This window comes from Schistocerca nitens, chromosome 3, assembly GCF_023898315.1.
Source record: "Schistocerca nitens isolate TAMUIC-IGC-003100 chromosome 3, iqSchNite1.1, whole genome shotgun sequence".
In the NCBI taxonomy this organism is placed as follows: Eukaryota; Metazoa; Arthropoda; class Insecta; order Orthoptera; family Acrididae; genus Schistocerca; species Schistocerca nitens.
In genome coordinates, this window is record NC_064616.1 from 534,812,028 (window position 1) to 534,824,083 (window position 12,056).

General features: G+C 39.1%; 1 protein-coding gene across 1 annotated transcript in view; it reads left to right on the forward strand.

The window, feature by feature from the left end:
- The window catches only part of LOC126248451 (solute carrier family 41 member 1-like), a 330,662-nt gene that overhangs the window by 214,465 nt on the left and 104,141 nt on the right, over positions 1 to 12,056 (forward strand). The window lies entirely within an intron of this gene.

A 12,056-nucleotide genomic window follows, 5' to 3' on the forward strand; every position in this document is an offset into this window, starting at 1 on the left:
TATCTTTCATGATAGATGAAATCTCATCAGAAATTATGGTAATGACTTCATTTTGCATGTCCTTCTTTAAGTAAGTAACCAACCTACCAGGTTTAGCTATATGATTAACATGATCATTTAATACAGGATCAAACTTGGCCATTAATTCTAATTGCCCTAAAAAGTTTCTGTTACCTGGATTTACCAATATTTTATGGTCACTTAATAAAAGATTTATTTTGGCAAGGAAGCATACTATGGAAAATAACCTTAAGAGAACCAAACTCCACCTCTTTTCCTCCTGACAATTTGATCTTGAGTTGCCTGATCAATTAATTTTGAGTTTTTATTCTCTGCAAAATTTCTTTCCACTTGCACATTTCAGTAACATGATTGCAGGACAGATCATGCTTACAGAGAACTTATCACAAGTTTTGCCAGTCTCTTAAAACATTTCTTGTGATAACGCCAGAACTAGAATTGGACAACTTCAACAAAAGTAATACACAGCATCTATTGTGTGACAATATACAGGCCACTTTTGCTTAACTTTGTCACATTTGAAAGATGGTGGAAGCAATCAAAAATAGTAAAATGCCTTCTTGTCTCATCATCCACAGGAGATGTGATCTGTTCTTCATTAATGTCTTGCAGACCTTCATTAATTGCTCTTATCCTAAAATTATCATTTATAATATCTGGCCAGGTTCCTGGATTTATAAGATCATCAACAACTTGAAAGTCATTAATTTTCTTGGATGATTTTCGTTTTTCTTGGAGATCTTGGCTTGCTCTGGTTCCTTCCACAGTAACATTATTATTAGCTATTTCTTCAGCATTATCAACTGATGAAGCTGTAGTAACACTTCATTCTTTCACATTCACTGAAACACTGTCAATTCAATTTAAAAATTTATTCCATGAACTCTTTTGCGACAATGCTCTTTTAGGATGACAAACCCATTACCTTATTTTGGGACCTTGACAAGTATTTGCCTTCCATTCTACACTCTAGCATAAAACAAATTATAGGCTCCAGTAGCACCAGACACAAAGACAGTGCATTAGGGTGCCAACTACACTCATGCTCATAAATTAAGGATAACTGCAGAATGTGGTGCCACACAACATGGCACTACACAAAAATGGCACTAATAGCCTAGGCACATAGGAAACACACACAACACAGATCTGTAAGTCCACAGTATTGGTGATAAGTTGAGAAAACCATCCCAAAACACATGTGCTACAAAACGCCACTGTTTCCTGCGCCTGTAACCCCAACATCAATATGGGATATCATCACCACGCACACATACACAGGCCACACAAAGGGTTGGCATACTCTGGATCAGGTGGTTGAACAGCTGTTGGGGTATAGCCTCCCATTCTTGCACCAGTGCATGTTGGACCTCCTGAAGTGTCCTAGAGGTTAGAAGATGTGCAGCTATACGTTGACTGAGAGCATTCCAGATGTGCTTGATGGGGTTTAGGTCTGGAAAATAGGCAGGCCACTCCATTCGCCTGATATCTTCAGTTTCAAGGTACTCCTTCACGATGGCAGCTCAGTGGGGCCGTGCGCTATCATCCATCAGGAGGAAGGTGGGACCCACTGCACCCCTGAAAAGGTGGACATACTGGTGCAAAATGACGTCATGATGCACTTCACCTGTTACAGTTCCTCTGTCAAAGACATCCAGGAGTGTACGCACACCAATCATAATCCCACCCCACACTATCAAACCACGACCTCCATACAGGTCCCTTTCAAGGACATTAAGGGGTTGGTATCTGGTTCCTGGTTCACGCCAGATGAAAACCCGGCGAGAATCACTGTTCAGACTATACCTGGACTCAACCGTGAACATAACCTGGGACCACTGTTCCAATGACCATATGCCATGTTCTTGACACCAGGCTTTATGGGCTCTCCTGTGACCAGGCGACAGTGGAATGCACATTGCAGTTCTCCTGGTGAATAAACCATGTCTGTTCAGTCATCTGTAGACTGTGTGTCTAGAGACAACTGTTCCAGTGGCTGCGGTAAGGTCATGAACAAGGCTACCTTCAGTGGCCATCTGCGGACACTGATGCTGAGAAATCAGTTTTCTTGTGGTGTTGTACACTGTGGACGTGCTGTACTGTAGCGCCTGGACACGTTTCCTGTCTGCTGGAAGCATTGCCATAATCTTGAGATCACACTTCATGGCACACGGAGGGCCCATGGTATGACCGGCTGTGTTTGATCAGCATCCAGTCGGCCTAGTATTCAGCCTCTCATAACGTCATCAATATGTGTTCTTTGAGCCCTTTTCAACACCGTCACCATTAGCACATCTGGAAACATCTCCACACATACTTGCTGCACTGTACTCTGACATGCACCAACACACTTCTGCGTATGTGGACTGCTGCCAGCGCCCCCGTGCGACGACGGTGCAGGTCAAATGCACCGCATGGTCATACCCCGAGGTGGTTTAAATCCGCTAACTGCCCACCAGAGCATTGTTTCACCTTGTATCAGCATTATCCTTACTTTATGAGCATGAGTCTACAATTTAGAGATGATAGCACAGATGACATAGGGTGGAGTATGGAGAGTTTAGAATAGGAAGAAAAAGTGAAAATTTGGATGAGTGACTGAATAAAAAAAACAAATAATAAATTGAGAAAAGGGAAAAGAAATAAAAAAGGAAAAATATGTCAGACTGGAAAACACAAATAAATGAAAGAGGGGAATACTTATGTGGGTGAAGAATAAACAACTACATAAACAAAAATTAGGTAAGATCAAATTCCAACATCAATGTGGGAAGGAAGGAGGGTGACATCAGACTTTTGGAGATTAAGTCCAGGAAAGTTTGTAGCGGTTTGCCTACTTTGTTTCTTCGTTTGTTTTCCTCGGTGTCGACGTACTGGCTGAAAAAATAGGAGTGGAATTACAACACTGCCTAATTTAAATGATGTATCTGACAGATGCACATTTGCGTTTCACTGTCTTTTACTTTCACTTTTCACAACCCCCCATATACACATTTATATGGCCAGTGCACTATTGTTTAAACTTTCCATAAGCCTCATTAATAGTTTGCAGGCAAACCTCCACATACTGCTACAATGGTTTCTTGTTGAACATCAACAAGCAGTAAAAGCCTAAGCACAAAGGTCACAGTTCTTGATAATAGACAGGTACATATGGAGCAGACACTGACATTGTTTTTACACATGGCCTAATTGTTTAACACTTATTCCAAAGTTAATTTGAAGCACTGTTGTTGATCTAACCAACACAGGTTTCTCATCTGAAACACGGCCATGAACTGACTGTCTCATGACCAAAAATCGGGCCCTTATGTATCCTCACAATAACAGGGGCAGAAACTACAGATTGTCTGAAGTTAAATTTACAGAAATTGCAATTAAAACTTAACTCATCAAATTAACTGAATACATCTAAAAGTTTGTTCCTTTTCACACTTTCTTCTACTGCAAGGTTTAGGCTGAATTATTTGTTTAAATGATGACCTTAACAAATATCATTATGCAAACAATACTTTTGACAAAACTGTTAATTACTTTGGAATTAATTAAGGGCTGTCCTTGCTAACATGTTTTCGAATAGAGCCAAATAAATACTTTAAGATTACTAGCATTTTGTCTTCCAAACGTTTATAATTATTACAGAATATATATTTATTTATATGTCAACAACAGAATTTCAGTTATGAAACAATTACTGATTTTGCCCTGTCATGAATGATGCCAACTGGGAATCGTCCAAATAAATTTGAAAATCAGTTACATACACGAAACTAAGCACAAAATTAGATCTGGTGTTATATTCTTTAAAACTAAGGGCCAACCTTTCTCTTTTATGAAAATGCAGATTTTACTCATGTATGCTAATGGCAAACGGTTAAAAGTAACAAATGAATTTAAGGAGGCAGATGGCAAAACAGGAGGGGAATTAAAATTATCCCAGCTTGCTTCGTCACAAGTGGTAGGATGTGTGCATATATAGAGAGGTCAAGTTCTCATATCTGATTTTCAGGAAAACTTGGGCTGGGTGGTACTATATAAGTATTATCTTGGTTATACCACACAGAAAGCCATGCATTTATCAAATATGAGCTGTTAAACCATATGAGTAGTTTCACATATTCCCAAATATTTAATGTTGTTCAATTTATTAATGATAAATATATGTGATGACCGTCACATGTTTTTGTTCCCAATTATGTTTGCAGTGAAGTGGCACAATTTCTTTCCTTAATCTCCTGATTTTTGTGGGTAACTTGAAAATCGTATCATTTTGCTTATTTCATAAAATGTACCATTTTTGTCTTAACCTTGTTTAATTTTAGTCTGTTTAGATTAAACTGTTAATGCTAGTTTTGATTATGCCACAAAAGTGATGCACTTTCAGTCTTTTGTATTTCAAGTTTATATGTCTTATCTAAAGATTTCTACTGGGCCTTGCTTTTCTATGTATTACATCCTCCATTGCCTTCACTATTTCAGCTCTCAGAGCTACTGATTTGTGTTCTGTTGTATTCCATTCAAGATTTATACTGGGCCTTGCCTTTTTGCCTATTAGATTCTCTATTTCTTTCACTATTTTAACTCTCAAAGCTACTGATTCATCTTTTATTGTATTCCTTTCTCCAATATCAGTCAATCATTTCCTACTGCTGTCTCTGAAACTCTTAACAACCACCAGTTATCTCAGGTTATGCAGGCTCCTTCTCTTTAACTTCCTATATCCCTGCAAGTTTTTAGTTTCTTTATCTAACCATTTCTCTTTTCAAATTCACTAATCTATCTACCTTATTGAGTAATCTAACATTACACCCTCTTATCTATAAAATTCCAGTTTTATTGATCGGTAACAACATCCTTCTAAGTAATCCCCACTTAGAGGTACAAATGGTGGCTCTTTTATATCCAGAATATTTTACCAAAGAGCATGTCATAATAATCAAGATACAAGAGAGCTGCATGTCCTTAGGAAATATAATTACAGTACAGTAATTTCAACTTTCTTTCAGCTGTTCAAAGTAGCAACACAGCAAGATCATGATGGATGTTACAAAAAAATCATCATCAATCAACTAGTCTGTCGCCCTTGCAAATACGGAAATGCTTCTACCCCTCCTCAGAAACCACAAGTTGGTCAGATGTCTCCACTGGTAGTACTACCCCACCTCCCCATGCCCAATGGGCTGCACCTTCATTATTGTTACTGCGTTACTGAGGCATGCAAGCCAGCTCACAGTAGCATTTCATTGTATCATAATCCAAAGTGTTATTATCCACAAAAATTCTGTAATTAGAGCTCTTCAACAGAAAAGCAAGATTTAACTGCCACATGAAGCACTTGTAGGTCATGTAAGTCATATGAGGACTAAATTTCAGCCATGTTAATGAGGATGAATAAATCATAAAAATGAGGCAAGATTTCATGTGAGTTATGTCCTATTTTAGTAATAGTCATTTCCAGGTATTTATGTACTTGCAATAAAGTTCATTTAAACATTTCTTGTGTGTATTGTATTGTATATTTAAAACTGTACCATGCATTTATAGTTGCAAAAGCTGTGTTTCAATAAATTATTGCTACAGTATGGGATATTTGATTTAATGATTATACACTCCTGGAAATGGAAAAAAGAACACATTGACACCAGTGTGTCAGACCCACCATACTTGCTCCGGACACTGCGAGAGGGCTGTACAAGCAATGATCACACGCACGGCACAGCGGACACACGAGGAACCGCGGTGTTGGCCGTCGAATGGCGCTAGCTGCGCAGAATTTGTGCACTGCCGCCGTCAGTGTCAGCCAGTTTGCCGTGGCATACAGAGCTCCATCGCAGTCTTTAACACTGGTAGCATGCCGCGACAGCGTGGACGTGAACCGTATGTGCAGTTGACGGACTTTGAGCGAGGGCGTATAGTGGGCATGCGGGAGGCCGGGTGGACGTATCGCCGAATTGCTCAACACGTGGGGCGTGAGGTCTCCACAGTACATCGATGTTGTCGCCAGTGGTCGGCGGAAGGTGCACGTGCCCGTCGACCTGGGACCGGACCGCAGCGACGCACGGATGCACGCCAAGACCGTAGGATCCTACGCAGTGCCGTAGGGGACCGCACCGCCACTTCCCAGCAAATTAGGGACACTGTTGCTCCTGGGGTATCGGCGAGGACCATTCGCAACCGTCTCCATGAAGCTGGGCTACGGTCCCACACACCGTTAGGCCGTCTTCCGCTCACGCCCCAACATCGTGCAGCCCGCCTCCAGTGGTGTCGCGACAGGCGTGAATGGAGGGACGAATGGAGACGTGTCGTCTTCAGCGATGAGAGTCGCTTCTGCCTTGGTGCCAATGATGGTCGTATGCGTGTTTGGCGCCGTGCAGGTGAGCGCCACAATCAGGACTGCATACGACCGAGGCACACAGGGCCAACACCCGGCATCATGGTGTGGGGAGCGATCTCCTACACTGGCCGTTCACCACTGGTGATCGTCGAGGGGACACTGAATAGTGCACGGTACATCCAAACCGTCATCGAACCCATCGTTCTACCATTCCTAGACCGGCAAGGGAACTTGCTGTTCCAACAGGACAATGCACGTCCGCATGTATCCCGTGCCACCCAACGTGCTCTAGATGGTGTAAGTCAACTACCCTGGCCAGCAAGATCTCCGGATCTGTCCCCCATTGAGCATGTTTGGGACTGGATGAAGCGTCGTCTCACGCGGTCTGCACGTCCAGCACGAACGCTGGTCCAACTGAGGCGCCAGGTGGAAATGGCATGGCAAGCCGTTCCACAGGACTACATCCAGCATCTCTACGATCATCTCCATGGGAGAATAGCAGCCTGCATTGCTGCGAAAGGTGGATATACACTGTACTAGTGCCGACATTGTGCATGCTCTGTTGCCTGTGTCTATGTGCCTGTGGTTCTGTCATTGTGATCATGTGATGTATCTGACCCCAGGAATGTGTCAATAAAGTTTCCCCTTCCTGGGACAATGACTTCACGGTGTTCTTATTTCAATTTCCAGGAGTGTATATAACAATAACTGTACCTGATACCCTCTCCAATATACAGTAAAATTTGTGAAACTGGTTATAAAATATATAAACAATATAATAAATAATAATAAATAAAATATAAAATAACCAATAAAGTGGTATCCTCAGTTCCTCTGGTACAACATAATGTATATATGTGACAGACTATATTAGGTACTGTTTAGGAAACAGTTTTATTTGTAATGATTTGACACTGAGGAGAACAGGAGGAAATAGGAAAATTTTAGATTAATCTTATCCTTTATGAATAAATAACTATCCAAAAAAGTGACATTCTTCAAGTATTTATGATGCTCTAACATTTTCTCCAGTTGATGTGTCTGAGTTGGGATTTTCTTCTATTTGGTTATAGCTGAACATCTCAGATGGCACTTCAGATTGTAGGAGCTGTTCATAGTACTTGGTGAAGATCTGAATGTTTTCCATGTCGCCTTGTACTATGTTTCCCACTTTGTTCTTAAGGCTGAGGTTTGGGGGTTCATATCTACTTAGGCTAGTCATGAATGTCCTATAAAAGTGTCATGTGTTGTTCTTTTGGAAGTGTTCTTCTATTTGAATGAAACATTTCTTTGCATATTTTCTCCTGGGGTTCTTAATAAGTTTAGCAGTTTTCCACCCTTACTTATTGAAAGTTTTTTAAAAATTTTCTGATGTTTTCTGAAAACATCAATAACTGCACAATTCCTGACACTCTTCAGTTGCCTTTTCTCCTTCTACTGACCAATATATGTATCTCCACTTTTTCTCCAAACTGTTTCCTTCACACTGACAATCAGTGCATCTTTTAACTTCCCCATCCCTGATGGTTCTTCATCTTAAAATATTTGCCAGCTCTAAGTTTCTCAGTACCAAACATCATGATATGGGTTGTGCTTTTAGTTTTCTGGATTGTTGGCAGAATTTTTACCTTAATTTTTGAAAGCAATGCATCTGAATTTAAGTTTGTAACCCTACAGACTTTGACATTTTGAATTTCCTTGTAAGGACATCTCAGTATCGCTAAATGGTCAATCTACAGCTCTCCTAGTACAGAATTGGGAGATATCCACATTTGTGTTTCCATGGAAGATGTTAAAATATTGTTGATTTCTTATGAGATAAAAATTCTTACAAACTTCCACCAACAATTTGCCTTTCTGATTACTTCTGTTATGAACTGGCTAATTCCCAATGGTGTTCCTGAATTTTCTTTCCTTTCAAAGTTGAGCATTTAGATCTCCAAAAAGTATGATAGCGTCCTTGGTGAGAACCTTGACTAGTGTCTTCTCTACATCTTCCCAAAATTCTGCTTTCTCTTGATCTGTTCCATTAGTCTCATTGAGGAGGTAATTGCAAGACTGTACTGTATATCTTATTTGTTCCCATTAAGGTAATGGTGGAAAGCCTACTGTTCTTCAACCTGATGTTGATGACGGCTCTCAGGATATGTTTAATGAATATAAAACTTGTTCTGAGGTAAGGTACAGTCTTCATTACTCACTTGCATGGCTTTCCATTCAGGATTTGATATCCTTCTGGTTCAAACTCTGCTTCATATATGTATTTTTCTGGCTTTGAAGAGTAAGTTAATGTTGAAGGTAGCAAAATCTGACATTTTATTATTTTTCAATCTCATGCATATTGGTGTGAGCCCCCATAATCTGTTGACTCACTGATGTTGTCTTGGACAACTCAATAACTTGTCGACACACTGAATCAAATGATGACTGTTGTGGTTCAATTCATAAGTGTGAACAGGCTTAGAACTGAGGTAGTTAGTGAAAAATGTGCTTCAAATAGTGAGCTGGCTGCTCTTTCGTCCACCTAGTAATCTATTTTTTATGTTCTGCAACATAACTGTGTTATGAAATGTGTTTGGAGCACATCTAGTTAAAAAGCCTAAGATTGAACTATATCTACAAAGGATGGTACCTAAATTCCAAGTAAATCTCCAAAGAAGCCTTGGAGCACTATAGACATCAGAGTATTGTCAAAATGAGAAAGGGAGGTTTCAGAAATGGGAGGGACTTATGCCAGTCCAGCAAAACCCTCGCATTATACACAGAATTATAACATTTTATGAAAAGTTATTACAGCTTATCATTATAGAATTTTTTCCTGCTTATAGTTCTATAGACCTCATTTGCAATTAATTTTCAGAAGATCAACTTTGAATCTGCATTTGAAAAACAATGAAAACATGATTTTAATATACACTGAAGGTAAATGTAGTACAAGGAAACTTTTTAAATCCTTTTGAAAATGCTTGTTACAGTACATGACTGCAGCATGCATGATTTCTGTCACAATCACCCAATAGGTGTGTGAAAGAAGCTCATTTACATAATCACAAATGATTGTGCAGCTCCAAGAAGTAGAAGTAAAGAGGCCATAATAATGGTCCACAAAATTCAGCTTTGTAAAATTTTTGAGTACCACAATAGGTTATTTTCATGTATTTTGACCTGCTGAGCATGAATCCGGCATTGATTTTTCCACATGCCCACAGTTCTTATGCAAATTGTACTAGTCACTATCTAATTGTATTCAGTTTTCATGTTGCTTACGATTTTGTCTGTAAATGCTTATTTATCAACACAAAGTGTATTAAATGCTAATGAAATATGTTTTCATACATACCTAAATTATTTCTTACATTTGCTGTGCCTCTAATGTGTGGCACTGTTATCCTGTAGTAGTCAGGCTTCATACTTCTTGTGCATTGCCCCTGACAGCATTGCTCCAATGTTGATATGGTCTGATGAAATCATTCCCCAAGTTTATTGGAGATTTCGCCAAGGGCACCAGCAGAAAAAAAATCCAAGTGTGAGTGAAGAATGTGCAAGTTTAATGACAAGTTACAACCAAGATTATGGTAAGACTGTAGTAGTTTGTTGACCGACACATAACAGTAGTTGGCTCCCTTGTTTACAAAGAAATCGGAACACAGTTTTCTGAAAGAATTGCAGCGGTCCAGTTCAAGAGGGCTCAAAGCTGTGACAAAATCAGCACCATGAATAAGTTGTCTAATTTGAGGGCTGACAAACACTCCTGCTTTCACTTTGCTTCACTCAATGCATGGAATTTCTGGCATAAGCACATAAAACCAGGTCCACCTTTGTGCGTTGTAACAATGAACAACTTCAAGTCCAAGTATGATGTGAAGTAGTGGGAACAAAATCTCTTTCAAATTCACCAATGGAACATTTGCTACATTTTTCCAATCATGTTCTGTTTGTGGACAGGTAGGCCAAATCCGTCTGTCATAATGACTCTTCCAATCATGCCTATCTCATTAAAAAAATAAAAAATAAAAAGAAACTGGATATATATATATATATATATATATATATATATATATATATATATATATATATATATATATATATATATCCAGTTTGCAATCCTGTAAGTCTCCCAATTACTTTGAAGTCAGCACAGATTTGTCATTTGTGGCTTTATATTAAATCTTATTCAACAAAAGTTCCATAGTGCTGTATTTTTCCTTCAGAATAGTGGCATAACCTATGGGAACAGGATATACATTGATATTGTGAAGGAATACTGCTTTGGGGCTAGATTGGATCCACCAATGAACAGTTACTGTGCAGTAACAGAATGAGTCTACCATATCAAAGAATGGTACGAAGACAGCCTGATAATGTCAAAAGAAACAAACCCTAGTAACTTTGTCTAGTAAATTTCACTGTTACAGACACAGACTGAAAAGTTCAGCTTGTGCCTTAGAAAGATTCAGATCCCTAACAAGGTCATTCATATCATTTTGTGTCAGGAGATGTGGCATCATTTCTTAATAATTAAAATCATGGCTTGCATTCCCCACGTCTGTACTAGATTTGACCTAGATTTCAACATCCAGGAGGAATGGCGACAGGTAAGGAAGAACACTTGAGGTACAGGTTGAATAGCTAACTTGATGGAGGGATGCTTGATCATCTTTTTATACTTGCCTTTCATCCCTGCTATTTTAACCATGCAGAAACAGCAATCAGCTACATTATTGGTTTGTTCCCTCCATATCATTGGAACAGCAAAAGGCATTGCAACTTTACCGTTTTTCTTCACCCAGCCATTAAGACAAGACAGACAGTTCACACAGACAACATGTGGTGCCCATTTTCACTCCTGATCACCTAACTTGCATCCAAAATAATGATCATACAATTTCTTCACTGTGGGTGTCAGATGTCATCTGCATGATTTGACAGTGTACTCCACACAGATGTAGCAAACGTTGTTTGGGTGACTGAAATATATTCGTGACATTGTACAAACACTAACACAAATTTAGCAGTAAAACAAAATTAAACACTCAGCACAAGCCATATTTATAACTATTCTTATGTAATGAAGTATTTTTAAAACTAAGGATGCTACAAAAGAAAAACAAATAATATATTCATGCTTGGGGAGGGGGAGGGGTGGTCAAATAGATAAGAAACACCCATTTACAGTCTTGAAAATTTTTCATTGTTGACCAGTGTATTTCATTAAGTTCAGCAACTATTCAGATTAGAGAATGCGTAAGAGGTATGATTCACATTATGATATGGATGGTTGCATATGACTAGAAGGTACATGCAGTGAGTTGATGCAATCATTTGGAATGAGCCATTTCTGCACATAAACATACAGATGAACTCTAATTTCAATGATTAACTCTGTTTGCTGACAAACTGTAATTTAAAATGCAAACTGTTACAACTCATTGAAAGAACCATCGACTGAAGGACCCCTTCAAGCCACTGCACCCTGCAGATTTCAGCAAAGATTTTCCATTAGTGTGTGGGTAAGATTAGCTGAGGCTCATGTATTTAAGCTTCCCACACATCTGACATGTATTTCATCTGCTTTCATAATCAGTAGCACAAGATACTGGGAGAATAGATATCACATATTCTGCTTCAAATTAAATTCCAGAATGATGGTATGTTGTCTTCTGAAAGACTCATGGACTGACGAAGCTGGATCATTTCGATT